Raw genomic sequence first — 19608 nt, 5'->3', positions numbered from 1 at the left:
GCAACCTATGGCACCCATGCCAAAGGTGGCATGCAAGATGATTTTCACTGGCACATGAGATGAAAGTCCAGTCTGAGCAGCCAGAGCTGCAGACCGGCTTAAAAAAATCGGAACCGGAGCGTTCCAGTCTTTTTTAAAGCTGGTCTGGCAGCGTCCGTGTCAGTTTCACTGAGTTGCTGCGCAGCTGCTTCTGACCTTCGGGCTGCAGCATAGCTCCAATTTAGTTTATTTTGAGAAGCCCCGCCTGCCAGAAAGCCAAAGCTGCCAGAAGTTCAGCAGTAGCACAACAACTGTCCCCACCTTAAACCAGCTTATATTTCACCCCTCTCCTGTTTTTACTTAGTTCTGTTGAAGGGTCATGAGGACTCGAAACGTCAACTTTGTTCTTCTCCGCCGATGCTGCCAGACCTGCTGAGTTTTTCCAGGTATTTCTGGTTTCTTTTTGGATTTCCAGCATCCGCAGTTTTTTGTTTTTATTATTTTTATGTCAGGAGGGAGCTCTCAGTTTAAAAATGGTAGGTGATATCCCTGCAATTTTACAACCAATTGGGTTGGTTGTGTGTGTAGTCAGAGGAGAGGGGGGGTGGTTTTCAGGTGTGGATATTGGAGAGGGTTGCTTGGGGTGGGTGTTGGGGAGGTTGCTGTGGGTGGGGAACTTGGGGGATGGGGGGAGGGCGTGGGCGGGGGGGAAGGTGTGGGGGGCTCCAAATGCCTGCCGGACAATGGAAAATTCAGCAGGAAAAAGCAAGGGCAAGGATTGCACTAAGATAAAAGCAAAATGCTGCAGATGCTGGAAATCTAGAACAAAAACAAAAATACCTGGAAAAACTCAGCGGGTCTGACAGCATCTGCGGAAAGGGATACAGTTAACGTTTCGAGTCCGTATGACTCTTCACCAGAACTGAATTCAGTTCTGTTGAAGAGTCATATGGACTCGAAATGTTAACTATCCCTCTCCGCAGATGCTGTCAGACCTGCTGAGTTTTTCCAGGTATTTTTGTTTTTGTTCGAGGATTGCACTAAATTGGTAAGATTATGGTTATTATACATATAGAGACCTTATAAACGTTAGAATGTGTTACAGGCACACCCAACCTTAAATGGGAGTGATTAAATGAAGACTCAGCATGCCATTTCTGAAAGGTTGCTGACCCCTGCGCGATATGACTGCAAGTGTTTATTTTTCTTAGGAGTATTTGGAGGACTCTGTCTCAAACATAAAAATGAGGCTTTCTTATAATCCTTAAAAAGTAAAAATGGAGAAGGATTGTGTAAAAGAGAGCAATGCAAAAAGAAAGAAAAAAAATTGCATTCTGTAGCCTGATTATGTCAGTTTGCTGTCGTGTTGGCTTATACTATGTGTACAAGTTACTTTGTTAACTCTATTCTAAAAAGTTATTTCCAATGTTCATCAGATTCTTACATCAGAATATGGAGATTATTTTATGAATGTTACACTGAGCCTGTACTGGGCACCAATATGGAATCTTTACATCTTTTTCGTTTTACCCATAACATTTCAGCTTTTATTGTTTTTTTTTGATCAAAGTTTCTGGTGCTGAGTCTGTGATGGGTGCACCCTGGCGCATAATTATTGGTTATACTCCCTGAGGCCTGCTGATCAACCAAAATCCAAGGAATGGTAAAAATGAGGGGAGCAAACAAATAGGCAAAATTTTATGCGCCCCGGGACTGGGTTGAAAGGGGGAAATTGGGTGTAATGCCATGGGTACGGTCCCTAGCGGTTAAACGCCCATCCCCACTGCCATTTTATGAGCGACGGGAAGACTTTGAGCAGCAATTGAGGCCATATCAGGGCCTCTTCCCATCCCCACTGCAAGTGTTTCTGAATAGGGTGGTGGCCTGTGCCAAGTGGGAAGCCTGGCAGCTTTCACAGCTTGGGCTTGTGGTGAGCAGGTAGTGGCACCTCCTTTATGGGCCCCCTGGGCCTATTGGAGGCCCCACCCTATGTCCTTCTCTCTCCCTTTTCCTTCACCCCAGGATCTCCCCTATTCCCCCAGCCTGTCACCCCGGCATCCCACGCCCTCAACTTTAACTTCCCCATTCAGCTCCAGCGAAGATCGTTGTTGGGGATTAGGTGCAGTCTTAGCAATGGCCACCACTCCCAGTGGTGCTGCTGAGACGAGAGAGCTGCTGGCCATTTGATGGACTGACAGCTGCCGGAGGTGGGGCTTCCCTAGATCGGGGTGGAAGTCTCGCCCTGAACCAATACATGTCCCACCAGGCATTAAATGGCTGCAGGGCCATTTGTCAGATAGGGGTTGCATTCGCCACCGAAAATGATGCCGGGGGATTGGGGACCTCAGTCCAATGTCATTCTGCCCATGGTGTGTGGTTCTCATATTAGACGTAGCAAAATTGTTCAACTTCGCCCTTCTCTTCCCATAGCCGGGATTCAGTGTCAGGAAAGAGCTGTTGGCCTGTTTTGTTCCCTTATGGAATAGATGCTGACTGGATGGCTGTCATAGGGGTCGCAGTGTTAAATGGAAGTTTTCAGTTGCTTTTGCAAATTTTTTTGGTTTCCTGCTTTACTTATGAAGAATAATCTGATTTAAGCATTCCCAATGAGGAGCACAATCGGAGCTTCTGGTGTGCACTGCGTACGACTTCCTCAACCATTATTTTAAATGTTTGGGACAAAATGCGCAACGTGAACTGGAGTGTCCAGTGCGCACCCCCAGCAAATAAAGTTGCACTTACTCTTAAGTATTTTATTCTTAAACATATTGGCTAATATATAAAATCTCGATTCATTTTTAAGTTTTCTTTACTGTTTTATTGAAAGTGACGAATGTAATTTCATGACAAGCTGTCTTTGAGTTAATTTTCTGACCTTGTGTTCAACTTGCCAGCAAGCTAATTGAAAATTCTGGTGTGCACTGAATTTTCAACATGCACTTAAGGTGGGCAAGTTTTCCTGTCAAGTGGGCGAAGTTGGAAATGTAGACCTTGCAAATGAAATGGTCCTTGATAATGAAAAACATGGACATGTGATGACACAACATCTTAATTCTTGATATTGGATGATTGAAATGAGAGAATATTAACAATAAGACACCAGAGCATATGATTAAAGTGTTATTTTCAATAAATGTAAATTAATAAATTACATTGATTTAATGTAATATATTGCACATAGGTTACTAGAATTGTGTAACTAGGCATAATTAAGATTCACGTAATGACCTAATCTACAAAAGTCGAGAAAGTTTAGCAAAGCTCATTCAATGCAGGGATATATGGTAATAAGAGTAGATTGGTGGGCTACCGAGATTAAGCTGAGCCTTTACAGTTCAGTGGTTGGACCACATTTGGAGTGTGATATTCGGCTCTGGTGGTCATGGCACAAAATGGTTCGTGAAAAGGATGGTGAGTGCAACAACAAAATTGACCCCATTTCCAACAATGGTCAGCTATGAGGAAAGATCAAAATGAAGTTCATGCCTATTCCATTGAGGGGGAATTCATTAAACTATTAAACTAGACAGGGTAGATGCAGAAAGGATGTTCCCGATGGTGGGGGAGTCCAGAACCGGGGACCACGGTCTGAGGATATGGGGTAGACCATTTAGGACTGAGATGAGGAGAAATTTCTTCACCCAGAGAGTGGTGAGCCTGTGGAATTCGCTAGCACAGAAAGTAGTTGAGGCTGAAACACTCTGTTTTCAAGAAGGAATTAGATATAGCTCTTGGGACGAAAGGAATCAAAGGATATGGGGAGAAAGTGGGAGCAGGCTACTGAGTTGGATGATCAGCCGTGATCATAATGAATGGCGGAGCAGGCTCGAAGGGCCGAATGGCCTACTCCTCCTATTTTCTATGTATGTTTCTAAATGGTATAGGCTAGGTCATGCAGAGTATTACTTATAAGCCAGGAGACTTGACCAGAATATGAAGTTGAAATTAATGGAATGTAAATTTAAAATTGATATTGGGAATTACTTAAATCCTGATGAAATATTTGAAATTTATCTCATTAACTACTAGAGAAAAAACATTAAGGCTATTCAAGTTACTGTTACTGTTGAATGTTTAGAAAGTTAGTGTATGAGAGTCTTGAGTTTCTGTCTGTTAAATTACTTTGTTCGTCCATTTCAAATGTTGTTTTGTTCGGATTGATAAATTTGGAAATGTCATTGAAGACTTTGCATCCTTGAACTGAACTGAAACATTGATTGGAACCCAAGAACCTATAACTATTATAAACATTTTTTCACCTGTTCATTTGGGTTTTGCAATTAAACTCTACTGCTGCCATTATTGCCAGCAAGTTTTGCTGTATGTTATTGTATGAAAGAGAAAGGGAGTGGATTACAATGCTGTGATGCCAGACAATGGTTATAATAGGATTAATTGGCATGAAGATAACTATTTTACTGTCCAACAACCTTGAAACCTACTGTACTAAAAATGCAAATCCCAGTTTAATATTTCTCTGTAAAAACTACAGAAATTAAACTTACCTATTTGTTGGTTATATTTGCTTTTGAACTACAATGGGAGAGGGAAGTGAATGATGCAGTGGAGATTAATCTGACCTGACACTTAATCCAATTCAAACACTTGCTGAAAACACTCCTCCTTAGAGCTTAATTAATGAGACAAATCTTCCACAACTATTCACCAGAGCAGTTGGTGGGAGTTACTATTATTTTTCACTAAGCTAACTGATAAGGCGTGATCTTGCATGAACATGCACGCAGAAAGAGCAGGTTGAGAAATCATTGACTTGTAGCCTGTAGCTTCCTGATCAATACTCCGTGCAAATTTTGCTCCTGGTGGAAGCACCTGATCACTTTTCCCCCAACAACGATAAGTTCTTTATTTAGTGAGCAATTCAAGAAATTCATGGCTGTAATAGCAGGCTATGTGAATAGCAGGCAGCCTTGATATTTATTCCTAGTATAATTGTTGCAAAATCAGTCTTGCATTTCAACAATTGTGCTTGTCTAGGTTCATAAACTATTACTGTTTTGCCTCTTTCAAGCTAAATTTCAATAAAAGGTAACTTTCCTTTTGTGAGAGAAATCTTTCCGGAACCACCTTCTGAAGCAGTCTAACCTATGTAGTCTCCTCATTGCTTGACATTCAGCTATGTTAATTGCCATGAATTTGGCAGGCACATCAAACTGTTGGAAAAAATAGTTAACAATGTTAAAATATATTTTGTCTTCCACTAAATGTGGTTATTGAACAGTAGATTTACAGTAATATATTACACATTTCTACATTGTGGATTTCTCAGTGTTATCTGATTTTGCTTTTCCTGAATTAGGCTACCAGTGCAGCTAACTGCAGTTTCGAGTTAGGGCAACATGACCCAGCAAATATTTCTGCTATCACAAGTGAAAGACTGGCATTTGAAAAGAAGGGTTTGTAGCCCATGTTTTCTTCTCTGGGTCAAATGGGTATATAGTTGTGAGATGTTAACGACAATTATATGGAGTTTGTGGAACATTTGAAAGTGGGAGTATATATTAGTTCTGCAGCTGTAAGTTGCATTTTAAACTTACTTTCTGTACATTTTAAAGTGGGGAGTTCAGTGTGTATGGTCAGTGTGACCGGATTAAATTCTCTTCCTCTTCCTATTGATTAGTACAGTAGACCAAAGCGATCTTCCAAATTCTTTAATACGGCGAAAGAGCAGAGCAAATGAAAACAAAAATAAAAAGTAAGGAACTGACCAACAAGCTTTATCTCTAAATCGCGTAAAGCGATTTGGAGCACCATAGCTTGCCAGCTGAATTCAAATGAAGTAAGGACCTGAAAATAGTTTGGGCCTCGATGGTTGCTACAAGTAGACTTCCAGGCCACTCTGCTAACTTTGCACCGGTTTCTCATGGAAGTTGAAATTTCCCCTCTAGAGTGAGGTGATGAACTGAGGACCTGTCTGCCTATTCGCACGTACATACAAGAGCAGCAGGGGAGTTCTCCTGCAGTCTGGTTAACACTCCTCAATCAATGTCACCAAATAAATTAAGAGATTGTTGTTTGTGGGCCCAGATGAAAATATACTCCAAAATCTTGGTGGTTAGAAGAAGATTGATATTAAATGGTAGATGTCTTGGAAATCAGAAAGTCATAGCAAATTTTAAAGCAAAATGAATATGATTTGGTGCAATCAGACCAGCGCATTTGAAAAAAAAAAATCATCTTTCATTTGAAATAGAGTTGGCAGAGGTCAGAAAATGACCAAAACAATTGAAGTTGAATTAAAACTCATGCCTTTAGAAATGATAGAACCTACATTGAGGACTCTGGTTGGTTGATTGAGTATTATGACACAGCTGATGGTAAATGCTGAGCTGTTCAAACCCCAGAGGGAAACTTGAAACAACTGTCATAACCAATTTTTGCAATTTGTATGTTTGGAGATGTAGGCTTTGACTACCGAGACCACCGAGTCTCAAGAGGTTTTTATAAAACTAAATTAAACATTTGATACAAGAAAGATTGTAAGCACGCACATATGTCTACAAAATTACTACTATAATAACTACAAAAATCCCCTAATTAATCTGACTCCTAGTTACGCCTCCATTAAGGCAACAGTAAAACACACAGAATTAAACAGACCTCTGGCAAAGCACACTCTGGACAGTCGCATTCAAAATTAGTTTCTTTCAGCTCTGGGTCCTTGCAGACAGAGGCTTGAGGCTCACAGGCTGGAGGCTTTAGATCTGAGAATCCCTCCACTTTTTACCAATAGCCTTCTCTTCCTTTATGCATATTTTCCTCTTTGAATGCAAATTTTCATTGTATCACTATGTCTTTTGAACTTTACATCTTTTGATAATAAGACCCTTTTGTAATACCCACTTCTTTAGTAATCCTTGGGAAAAATAAACACATTGTTTGAATTCTTCTGGCTAGGTTTAATATTTCACCCATTCTTTTGAATGGTTTATTTAAAAATGCAAATTGCTCCCTCTTATACTTCACCTTGTAACTTCCCTATATTTACCTAATTAACATTTCAAACCTACTTCTCTTCTATACATCAAAGCCTCTGGACTAGCTAGCTTTAATCCAATTAAGACACACACATAGACACAGACACCACTAAACTCTATTTTAAAATAATTTCCTATAACATTATAGACATTTTTATATCTTCCTGACCTTGAGGACTCGACCTCGGCCTCTGCTATCAAGACCAACACCAGCTTGGATTTTCACTATCAAGATGGGTAGCTTGAGTCAAGAAATTTCCCAACTCACCAGTCCCGCCTCGGTAGAAAGGCCCCTGAATCTTGTGATCTTCACTCCGGGGGTGAGTGCGGGATAGAATCGGACCCGCCAACCCCAGAAGCAGAGCATAGGTGGCCTAGTGCTGAGGCAGGCTCCTCGTTTCTCTGAGACTTTATCCCACGTACTAAAGTCTGTTAGGCCCCCCTAGCCCTCAACTCCCACCCCGCATCCACTCCCCATACCACCTCCATGCCAACTCATGCCCCCCACCGAGCCCCCATGGCAACTTCCTGCTGAGTAATCCTTTTATGAATCTGGGCTCTCAAATTGGTGTGCATAATTAGGCCATCCAATTCTACTGAAAGAGTTCTTATGCCTGTCCTTATTGTGCCTGTTTGGCTTGAGAGCTCACACTCACATCAGGATTATTTCAGCAGGGGTTTGTGTTTTGACAACTGGAGAGAACTGTTGACTTTGCTTGATTGACATCTTTAAGTGGTTATTGTAAATTGCACTTTTTGTGATCTCTTTTGTAAATGTCTCAATTCTTTGCACTTGATTAAGGGGTATGAAGTGTTTGATTCTCCTTTATTGGTACTAATAATGGCCCATCTGATTGACACTTTTATAGACTTTTAGGACCAGCAGTTTTTCAAAAGATTTGTGATTTTTTTTTTCCTTGAGCAGTTCCACATATGCTATTTTTACTACATGGCTCATGGTGTATATTGGGTGAATGGGCACAGAAGGACTATGGGCAGAATTTTACCCTTGGCATGCGGGGGCGGTTGGGAAGCTGACCGCTGCTCACAATCGGGCCCAGAAGGCAATTTCACGCTGGTGAAACGTGAGCAGCAGCGCTGAGCGCTGCCTGTGTTGAGCGGGGGAGGAGGGCAAGCGCGACATTCGCGCACGTGCACTAGTATGCGCTACATAATCTCCCTGAGGCAGCTTTTTGCTTCGGAGATGAAGAGAGATGAAAAAATATAACTAATGAAACACGTCCCCTCATGTGACTTGTTGCCTGCCCACTGAGCTAAAAATTCTACCCCAGGAGTTGAAATGGTAAATGATAAGGGACCATGGGGTTGGGTGGGGGCATGAGTTGGCACTGAGTTAAAATGGGGGGTGGTGGTGGGGTGGGGGGGGGGTGCATGGTGGCATGGAAGGGGCATGGAGCGTTTGGATAAGACTTTTTGATTTTTACCTTTCAAAGGTTTCCCAAATTCAGATGATGGGTTCATGAGCCCTCTGAGGGGCTGTGGACCACGAGCCACCCAACAGCTGGTCCAACTCCACAAAAATTTGTGAAATGTGGGGTCTAGGAGATGCCAGCCCCTTCAGTAGGACTGGCCAGGTCGGAGTTCGCTACTTGCACCCTAATCCTATGCCAGTGAAAATTGGGGACGCTGGCGGTGGAGGGCGGGATCCCAGAATCGGGTCCCACCTGCCATTTTTTTTAGGTGGCTATGGAGTCGTTCACGAAAATCTGGGCCAAGGTGTCAAAGGCTTTCAACCTTGCGATTAGAAAGCTGTGGGAACGTTGATAAAATAAGAAAACCCACAGATGAAACATGCAAACAGGTCTTACTATTTGGAAACCTGTAGAATCTGCATCAATGGAATTAGAATGTTTGGAGTCAGAGAAAAATCTCTATATGTGGCTGAATTGAACTCCAAATCCAGTGAAGATAACTTGTATTGTGGAATTGTCAGGTTCCCATGGACAAGTATACAGAGGATTCTCGTGCCATCTAGGATTTTACTCATGTCTGGTTCAGTTGTTCCATCCAACAAAGACGATAAGGAATAAAAAAGCTGAAAATGTTAGATGCACAGCTTGAGTCAGCATCCAAAATGAGGAGTCCGTTGGCTTTGGCAAATTGAGTTACTGTGACATACGAGTGCTCTTTGGTTGTTGCTGTTTACTCTGAACTGCAAATCTATTTCTGTGTTTTATTTTTGCAGTATTTCACTAGTGGCAGCATTATTAAGGAACTGTACTAATAGTTAAGGCAACCAACAATTTATAGAGAGTGTAGATTGTGTTTGAGGCATTTCTGATAGTTATAATGAAGCTGCGTACATATGCAAGTCCGTCTTTCTTTATTTGGAAACTCGGCTGACAAAATCACAGCTAGATTCAAGGCACCCGAGCAATTTTTTTCTATTATTTGCACACTCCCTTGATGGGACCGATAATCGGTGATGTCAGGCTCCGGTTTTTTTGTTTAACAATACAAGATCACACAGTGAGGTTTATTCAGCTTGATTTGTCATTAAAATGTTAGTGATCCAAAGCATTACCTTTAGGCTTGGCACTATGCTGGTTAGAGCTTTTATATACAAGTTAGAGGTTACATGTTCATGATTATCTTATTGAGGCCAAATGTCTGCATTTTATACCTGAAGCGGCGTAAATAATAATTTACCTGGGTCTTTTGTGAGCAAGCAGAAATCATGTTTGCAACCTCTTGATACATATTAACCATTAGAAACAGATTTCTGGCAGAATATGGCAGCCATCTAAAGGATAAATGAGACCAGAGGTCAGCTGTAAGCTCTCCCATTCGGCAACAGAATTAATTAAGTCAAGCTTGGGATAATGTCAGCAGCCATCTTTATGGCAGGACAATAGAGTGGTCATTGCAACCCTTTTAACCACATAACTTGTAAAATGATTTAATTCTTAAAGCATTTGCCTTTGCCTGTCTAATGCCTTAGTGGATAAATGCACCCATGGTGGTAATAAACTATATAGATCAGAGGGTCACAGACTTGACCTGATTCAAGCTTTGTGGCCTAGGTCAGGGCTGGAGTTTGAATGCTACATGTAGTTCCAGAGCTTTTCCCAAGGGAAGGGAAAAATCGAGCAAGATTCCCAGTTTAGATTGCGATGCAGTAATCTGACCTGGAATATGTGTGGGGGTGGTGCTGGGGGGGGGAGGTGGGGGGTGGGGGAAGGGTGTGGTGGTGAAGATGAACTGCTGACACTCATTGTTTAAACTCTCACATTAAGAATTGGCACTTAGATGAAGCACCAGAGATCTGCTGACACTTTAGAATATGTCAACATTTTTGGCCTTTAAAGGGGAAGAGATTGGTGGTGAGAAACATTCACCCTGCGCAAGAAAATACACGTGAGCCTAGCTGGAGCAAAATCTGCCCAAAGGTTGGAAAGCAGGGACAGTCAAAATCCCTTACACCTTCAGTGACCTCATGCCAGTTAGGTTGGTTTTGCTGCGCACTTGGGTGACACAGCCAAGGCCTTTGGCAACATTACTAGGCAAGTTGGCACGGTAACAGAAGAATTGTAAGAGGTATAGCTTCTACTAAAATAGTTCCATGTTTTGCTTTAAGGTAAGCCAGCCATTGACTGAATCAATAATGCCCTTGGAGTGTTGTGCAATAGTAACCTACTAACATAAGGTCTAAACAATATACAATAAAGTAATTTATTTTAACACGCACTGTGAGGTGTTTATCTTTATAGGACAGGACTATAGATATATATAAACTGTTGGCAACTGAGTGAGTTAATTAACAAATTAACATTAGAGTATAATGCTTGATACTTCTAAAGAAAATTAGGCTAAATACTTTTTCTGATGTCAGCAGCTATATGTACAGTTGAACAAGCAGAAATTGACCACAGTGATTAGTAGCCTTTCATCTGTCCCTCATTTGAATTAGGAGTGAGATTAATTTAGGACTGATTCAATCTTTGAAGAGGTGTCAGCTGTGGCTCAGTTCATAGCACCCTCGCCTTTGAATCCGAAGGTTGTGGGTTCATGTCCCACTCCCGGAAACCAAGAACTGTGATTGTACTCGAAAGAGTTGCAATCTGTGATTGTTGATAACTCGAAAGAGTTTCAATCTTTGAAGGCTAGCCATGGTAGGTTGTTCTTAGGACAGGTTGACTTTGACAGTGCCATTTTGAAACAAATGTTTTACAAAGTAATGTAAATAAGTAATGATGGTAGACACTTGGAAACATTGCAAACAGCATTCAGGGTAATAGCCACCTTACTTTACATTCTATTTTTATACTTTGAAATCAGTTTTTAATTACTAATTGTTAATAGTTACAGTAAACTTATTAGACCTTTGCACTAATTTCACATCATCTTATTATACACTACAAGCTATGTCCCAAAATATTAGCACAGATTTTGCAGTAATGATGTCAGCAAATCTCAAGTCTTTGCTGTCATCGCTCCTCTCTTACCGACAGCAGTTTGTCAGTAATGTCCTTCCCCCATGGCCAGTTTGGTGGCTGGGGCGGGTGGGCTTTGTGGGGTGAGGGCATATAATCAGGCAGGAGGGTGGTGGGGAGGGACCCTGCTGCCTTTCCATTTCTGCCCCATTAAGTCTAGGGCAGGAAAGCTAAGGGACAAACTTCCCATCCCACTGCCAATTGAGGCCAGTAAGTGGGCAATTAATGCCGCTAGTATTCACCCAGCGTGGACGAGGGAGTTGCCATTCGGTAAGCCCAAAAAGCAAACCCTATCATCGTTACTGGTGGGCTTCCAGGGGGTCCCTCATTCAAAGGCACTCATCGCCTGATTGGGGGATCTGACATTGGGAGGGGAGGGAGGAGTGGTGAAAGCCACCCCTGCCCTTGCAGCCGATCCCCCTGTCCGCCTCCCCTGCAACACCCAGTCCATGGCACCCTCCCACTCCCCTCCCCCCACCCGTGGCCTGGGTCCCTTGTCAAGCGATCCTGGGCCTCAGGTGGATGTATTACTGTCAGCAGCCACTGCCTCCCATTGGTGCTGTTCAACAATGCACAACTGCTGGCCTCTGATTGGCCAGTAGCCTCCTCAAGGCAGGTTTTTTTTCCCCCTGGGGGTCCTTGATTCTGGGGAAGGCCACTGCTAGCTGGTTAAGTACCTGATTGGCACTTAGTGTGGTGGCACTTCCTTGAAGTAGGTGACTTGGTGTTCTTGCCGGCTCTCCAGCTGGCAGGCAAGACTCCTCTTGCTTACATTAAATGCCGCTCCTGGAGTCTGTCCGTAAGTAGCACAATGCAGAAACCCAGAAGTTGCAATCAGAGTGTGTCAATGGTGGCTCAGTTGGTAGCACACTTGCCTCTGAATCACAGTTTTCCAGGTTCAAGTTCCACTCCAGCACATGAGCACAAAAATCTAGGTTGACACACTAGTGAAGCAATGAGGGAGCAGTGCACTGTTGAAGGTGCAGTCTTTCGGATACAGATGCAATATCTGCCTGCTCGGGTGAATGTAGAAGATTCCATGGCACAGTTTTGAAGAAGAGGAGGGGAGTTATCCTGACCAATATTTACCCTTAACCAACGTCACAAAGACAAATTGTTTGACCGTTATCACTGCTATTTGTGCGAGTTTGCTGAGTACAAATTAGCTGCTGTGCTTCCTACATTGCAACAGTGATTACGAACAGGGATGACTCTTTAAAAAGTACTTCTTTGGCTGTAAACACTTTGAGATGTCCAGTGGTCATGTAAAGTGCTATATAAATGTAAGTCTTTCATTCTTTTTAGTGGTTTTACATAGGGTGCATTCTTGAAGTCTTTGAAGATGGAAATCAATTAGAAATCACTGAATTGACAAGAACCTCCTCTTCTTCCATGTTGTAAAATTGCTGGTAAAAATCTCTAAGAAAGTTATGCCTTGCTATAAAGTGTAACTGCATTTTTAATGATCTACCAAGTCATAACTACTGCTGACCAACTTCTTTGGTAATGGAAACCTAATGTTAGATTTGTGTAATGCTAAATCTTTCCATTATGATAATTATAAGTTTATTATAATAAAAAATGTTTATGATATTTCAGCTTTTTTTATGTGTCTGTCCCAAACTTTATTTCGCTCTCTGTAAAATTCATACAAACAAAGATCAGGAAATTTTACGTTCTGGTTTGATGTCTGTGAGAACTCTTCTATGTTTACCCTGCTCGATGACATCAGTGGTGTTGAATGTCTGGAAATTCCCTTGGCATGGCATCAGATTTGAATTAACATTGGGGAAAAGTGAAATCCATGGGATTGCTAGATTTTTGTGGACAGCTTTCTTCAAGTGAGCACCATTGCTTTGCTACGTTGTGTGAGTTATTATGCATAATGACAGCATTGGTTATTCATATGGTTAAGTGCTAATGATGGAGACCATTCAACCCATCTAGCTCACAGTTAATTCTTGTCCCTTCCCCACCCCATCTTTGACCTCCAGCCATGGTATCCAGCTGTTTACTGAATCACTCCAGTAATCACTCTTATCACTCTGCATGTAGAGAAGTGCTTTCTGACCTGAATCCTGAATTGACATTTAAGCAGTTTCGCTTTGTATCACCTAGATTTGTAGAAACTTGAAATAGTGCTCAGGATCAGCCTTTTCTATTCCACTTGCATATCTCTAAGATCCTCTCTCATATGCCTCCTTTCAAAGCTGAAGAGTCCTGTGTTTTCTAACCTGTCCTCATATCATAGTCTTCTGAAACCAAAGGGGGAATTCCCAACAGGAATGCGGTGGTGGCAGACATAAAACTCTGTGGAAGGTCTTATTGCCCAATTCCTGCTTGATTCCAATCCATTGCCATGCTCACCATGTTTTTCTTTGGTGTCTGATGTACCTCATGAATAAGTGCAAATTTGTGCCCCATGATGTAACCACAAGCCCAATATGATTTAATGTCACAAAACAGAAATCCTGCCCAGATTTGAACCTGCTGAGTAAAACCTGGCAGGATTGGTGACTGTGGCCATTGAAAGCAATCTTTAAAGGCACACTCACCTACAAGCAGTCACATAACAGGTATCTGTTCGTTATTGTGCTTTCTTTTGAATTTTCATGGGAAAGTTTGCCTTGGAAATGCTGATTTTCAGATGAGACTTGAAACTGAGAACCAGTGTGCCTCTTAGTTGGACATAAAAGATCCCATGGCACTATTCAAAGAAAAGCAGGGAAATTCCCTGTGGTGTCCTGACGAATATTTATCCCTCATTCAACATCTCTGAAGCAGATTACCTGATTATTATTTCATTGTGCACCTTAAGAACCCATAAACAGCAAATTGGCTGCTGCATTTCCCACACTACAACAGTGACAACACCAAGTATTTCATTGGCTGCAAAGTGTTTTGGCACGTCTTGAGGTCAGGAAAGATGTTATATTAATGCAAGCCTTTCTTTCCTCCTTTACTTTTAACACCAGCTTTTATTCCATTCTTCCCTTTCCTTCCATCAGTAAACACATATCTTACGATGTTTGCCTTTCTAGCGATTTTGATTTGGTTGCATGAGGAGGAGGAGAGAGCAGCAACAGATGCACTGTTACAAGAAGCAGCTGTAAACCTTTAGAAGACAGTAGCTGCTCAAAGCAGGCCTGCCCCATCCATAAGTTCATAATCTTTTGTAAGACAACCTACTGTAGTCAGGGTTTACCTGTGGTAGTAAAGATCACTAACTTCTTTGGAAACTTTACAGAATACTACTGGGGATGATACCTGCACCTCTCCAGTCTTTTATTCATAAAGGCACCAGGGACAAGTGCTACATCCACATGTGCTGCATAGCCTATAACACTTCCCCTCTGCTTAAGTTGGGCACAAATAAGTTGCAGCTATAGCCATGGGATCAATCAATGGTTTAAGTGCCTGGATAGGTCACTTCAGTATAACCCTACAGTTTCACAGATTCTGGTTACATGCTACATGTTGCACAACCTCTCAATCCAAAACAAAAATAAAAATACCTGGAAAAACTCAGCAGGTCTGACAACATCTGCGGAGAGCAACACAGTTAACGTTTCGAGTCCGTATGACTCTTCAACAGAACTAAGTAAAAATAGAAAAGAGGTGAAATACAAGCTGGTTTAAGGGGTGGGACCGTTAGAGCTGGATAGAGGACCAGTGATCGGTGGAGATTGCCAAAAGATGTCATAGGCAAAAGGACAAAGAGGTGTTGAAGGTGGTGATATTAGCTAAGGAATGTGCTAATTGTGACATTAAGGGTAGAAAGCAGGACGAGCAAGGTACAGATAGCCCTGGTGGGGGTGGGGTGGGGGGAAGGGATTGAAGTAGGCTAAAAGGTAGAGATAAAACAATGGATGGAAATACATTTAAAAATAATGGAAGTAGGTGGGAAAAGAAAAATCTATATAAATTATTGGAAAAAAGGGGGATCGGAAAGGGGGTGGGCATGGAGGAGAGAGTTCATGATCTAAAATTGTTGAACTCAATATTCAGTCTGGAAGGCTGTAAAGTGCCTAGTCGGAAGATGAGGTGCTGTTCCTCCAGTTTGCGTTGAGATTCACTGGAACATTGCAGCAGGCCAAGGACAGACATATGGGCATGAGAACAGGGGAGACTATTGAAATGGCAAGCGACAGGGAGGTCTGGGTCATGCTTGCGGACAGACCGAAGGTGTTCCGCAAAGCGGTCACCCAGTCTGTGTTTGGTTTCTCCAATGTAGAGGAAACCGCATCGGGAGCAGTGAATGCAGTAGACTAAATTGAGGGAAGTGCAAATGAAATGCTGCTTCACTTGAAAGGAGTGTTTGGGCCCTTGGACGGTGAGGAGGGGGGGGAAGTAAAGGGGCAGGTGTCGCACCTTCTGCGGTTGCATGGGAAGGTGCCATGGGAGGGGGTTGAGGTGTAGGGGGTGATGGAGGAGTGGACCAGGGTGTCCCGGAGGGAATGATCCCTGCAGAATGCCGCCGGGGGGGTGAAGTGAATATTTGTTTGGTGGTGGCATCATGCAGGAGTTGGTGGAAATGGCGGAGAATGATCCTTTGAATGCAGAGGCTGGTGGGGTGATAAGTGAGGACAAGGGGGACCCTATCATGGTTGTGTGAGGGCGGATGCGCGGGAGATGGGCCGGACACGGTTGAGGGCCCTGTCAACCGTCATGGGTGGAAAACCTCAGTTAAGGAAGACATGTCAGAGGAACTGTTTTTGAAAGTAGCATCATCAGAACATATGTGATGGAGGGGAAGAAACTGAGAGAATGGGATGGAGTCCTTACAGGAAGCGGGGTGTGAGGAGCTGTAGTTGAGGTAGCTTTGGGAGTCGGTGGGCTTGTAATGAATATTGGTTGACAGTCTGTCACCAGAAATTGAGACAGAAAGGTCAGGGCAGGGAAGGGAAGTGTCAGAGATGGACCATGTGAAAATGATGGAGGGATGGAAATTGAAAGCAAAATTAATAAATTTTTCCAGGTCCAGACTAGAGCATGAAGCGGCACCGAAGCAGTCATCGATGTATCGGAGAAAGAGTTGTGGGAGGGGGCCGAAGTAGGACTGGACAAGGAATGTTCCACATACCCCATAAAGAGACAGGCATAGCTGGGGCCCATGCGGGTACCCATAGCCACACCTTTCATTTGGAGGAACTGTGAGGAGTTTAAGGAGAAATTGTTCAGTGAGAGAACAAGTTCAGCCAGACGGAGGAGAGTAGTGGTGGATGGGGATTGTTTCAGCCTCTGTTCGAGGAAGAAGCGGAGAGCCACCAGACCATCCTGGTGGGGGATGGAGGTGTAGAGGGATTGGACATCCATGGTGAAGAGGAGGCGGCTGGGGCCAGGGAACTGGAAATTGTTGCTATGATGTGGGATATCAGAGGAATCACGGATGTAGGTGGGAAGGGACTGGACAAGGGGAGAAAGAATGGAGTCAAGATAGCAAAAATGAGTTCCGTGGGGCAGGAACAGGCTGACACGATTGGTCTGCTGGGACAGTCCTGTTTGTGGATTTTGGGTAGGAGGTAGAAGCGGGCCGTCCGAGGTTTGGAGACTGAGGTTGGAAGCGTCCACGGTTTTTTGCTTTTATCTCTCAATCCAAAAGGTTTGCATGTGGAGGAGGAACTCCCCATATCTTGGGTGAACTTGGGTGAAAGCAAGCAAGGAAGGAACAAACGAGAGAGTGCCAGTACAACACCTTGCAGCTAGAGATGCCAGTGATGATTAGAATTTTCAGTGTTTTTAATTTGACCTCATTCTTCTGAAGTGTTACAAAATCCCCTTCTGCGTTAACAGTCCTTGTTACCTCCTTCACCAGTCTCTCAACTCTGCCATAAATAACATTTGAATCTTTCAACCAACTATCACGTGTCTGACAGCCTGACAATGCAGATTCCTAACTTGCTATTAAATGGCACTGCAGCTAAAAGTGCCTCATAGAAGAAGAGTAGTACTTTAATGGCAAAAACAATGGCCCAGATTTCCAGTGTAGGAGTTCTTATCTTTTGTTAGACAGCCTACTTAATTTGCAGGTCAAAAGAACTATCAATTATAAGAGAACAAATTGATGGCTTATCAAAAGGTTGTTATGCTTAATGGTGTTAGTTTATTTGTACCCATGATTGCTGATTTACACAGGCACAGATTTGAACTGATTACAGGAAAATTTAGTGATTACAGAAAATGATACAGATTTACGGATTGAGAAAAGATAACATAACAAAACAAAACACAGCAGCTGCTTGGTTACGTTACTCCAAGCAAATCAACACTGCACTGATATCTAGCCCAATTATGCTATTCACTTTCATAAGTCATAGTCACCCCAAACGGTTGGCTGCTGTGTGTTATAGACTCTTCTCCCGATGATCAGTCTCTCACTGGTCTCTCCTATTTGAGATCACTTTCCACCAATTTACAGGAACTTCTTTCTTCAACTGCAGTACTGGTTTCTGATGTGTTCAACCTTCTGTATCCTTTTTTTTTCAAGGGGTTGGGATTAGTTTATTATATTGACAAGCCTTACTGCACCATGAAGCTTCTTTTAAAAGTACAACCCAATTATATCCTGCGGCCTTGTTTAAACCATGATTTGAATCCACCCAGAAAGTTGCCATATTTCTTTTGCTTCCTCGAGCAATTTTCCATTCTGTGAAGCCCTTTATTCTCAATTTTCTAGTGAAAGATATTTATATTTTTCTGGAACACCGTGCTTTACCGTATCTCAATTCCAGGCCTAGTCTTAATAGCTGAAACAGTAGTGTCTCTCATGGGCTGTATTAACTTTGTTCTTTCCCTTGGTAGCATTTGTTTTCGTGTCTCAGTAAGTTCAGCAATTTTAAAAGACTGACAAACAAGCATCTTTTCATCAGTACTCTTCTAGTTTCCCAAGGCATTCTGGTTGAATGTCAAGATTAAAGTTATGTCAGAAGGCCTTTCTTGTCTTACATTCCCCCTCGCAATAGTCCTACAGCAGCAAAGATAATGGCGAGGCTATCAGCACTTACTGTTATTAAAGCATAAATTGGACAACTTCCTGTAACTGCACATGTGTTGTTAAATGTGGTAATCTAGAAGTTGCTGTCTTTGGAGTTTCCCTGTTTCTTTAGAAGCTTCATTATAATGGCACCTCATTGAATGACTTGGCATTTAAAGGCATGGAACAGTGAGAAGTTGCAGTAATTACATAATAAATACACACTAAACATGCCAGAATGAGTTGGGGCTGGTCTAGTCCAGTGTTAGTGAGTTTTATTGTTTGGCAAGTCTTAATTACTAACGAGCAACCTCTCTGGCACTGAGAATTAACTTTTATAAGTGTGGAGTCGAATTCCTTCAGAATTGATTTTTTTTTTTGGAAGTTTTTTTTAAACTTTGTCTCATTTATCTCTCTCTTAATTACACCTTTCTTTTTCCCCTCTTGATTTCACATAATTTGACATTCAATTACCTATTATAAATTAAACTTCCTGGTGTGCACTCTGTGCTGCTCAGTGAGAATTGCTGGATCTGATTTGTTACGGAGGTGCACAGTAGTTTGTCCTGTTCACATAGACCCCAGATCCTCCGTGGAGGCTGCTGTACTGTTTGGCTCTAATCACCATTAGATGCAGTTCCCCCAAGATCTGGAGTTCTTTCCCTAAACGTCTCCACTACTCTTTCCTCGTTTGAGAGGTTCCTTAAAACCTACCACTGATTAACCTGTCCTAACATCTCCTCCTTAGGAAGTCTTCACGTATGTTCCTTTTGCTCCTACAAAGCAGTCAGTTTGTGAACTGGGCTTCCATCAAACAGCGTATATTATGCCCATAGAAATGCATTTTGTGAAAAATGCTAGACAAATATTTTGCTAAGTTGGAATTAATAAATAAAAGGAAATACTTGATGTCAATTTTTTCCTAATTATGCCCCTGTGAAGCCCTTTGGGATATTTTAGGACGTTAAAGGTGTTATATAATGCAAATTGTTGTTATATAATGCAAATTGTTGTCTTACCAAATGGAGTTTTCCAGAAAGGGTGAGAAAGAAAACTGGAGGATGATTCACCAAGGATTGTTTTCAAATAAACCTGTGGCTGGCTGTATAATGATACTGGCGTAACCCTGAGCAAAAGCCACCAGAGGGTGTGTGCCAGTAACCCCTGTAGGAAGTAACAAACACCAAAGTAGCATTTCCCCAGTTTT

At 42.3% G+C, this 19608-nt stretch overlaps 1 protein-coding gene across 1 annotated transcript in view; it reads left to right on the top strand.

The window, feature by feature from the left end:
- greb1 (growth regulating estrogen receptor binding 1) overlaps positions 1 to 19608 on the top strand; it is a 351042-nt gene that overhangs the window by 137143 nt on the left and 194291 nt on the right. The gene's annotated exons all lie outside the window — the stretch shown is intronic.

The sequence above is a fragment of the Cetorhinus maximus genome, chromosome 5 (assembly GCF_964194155.1).
Source record: "Cetorhinus maximus chromosome 5, sCetMax3.hap1.1, whole genome shotgun sequence".
Lineage (NCBI taxonomy): Eukaryota > Metazoa > Chordata > Chondrichthyes > Lamniformes > Cetorhinidae > Cetorhinus > Cetorhinus maximus.
Note: the sequence above shows the minus strand (reverse complement) of the source record. Positions and strands in the feature narration are given on the sequence as shown.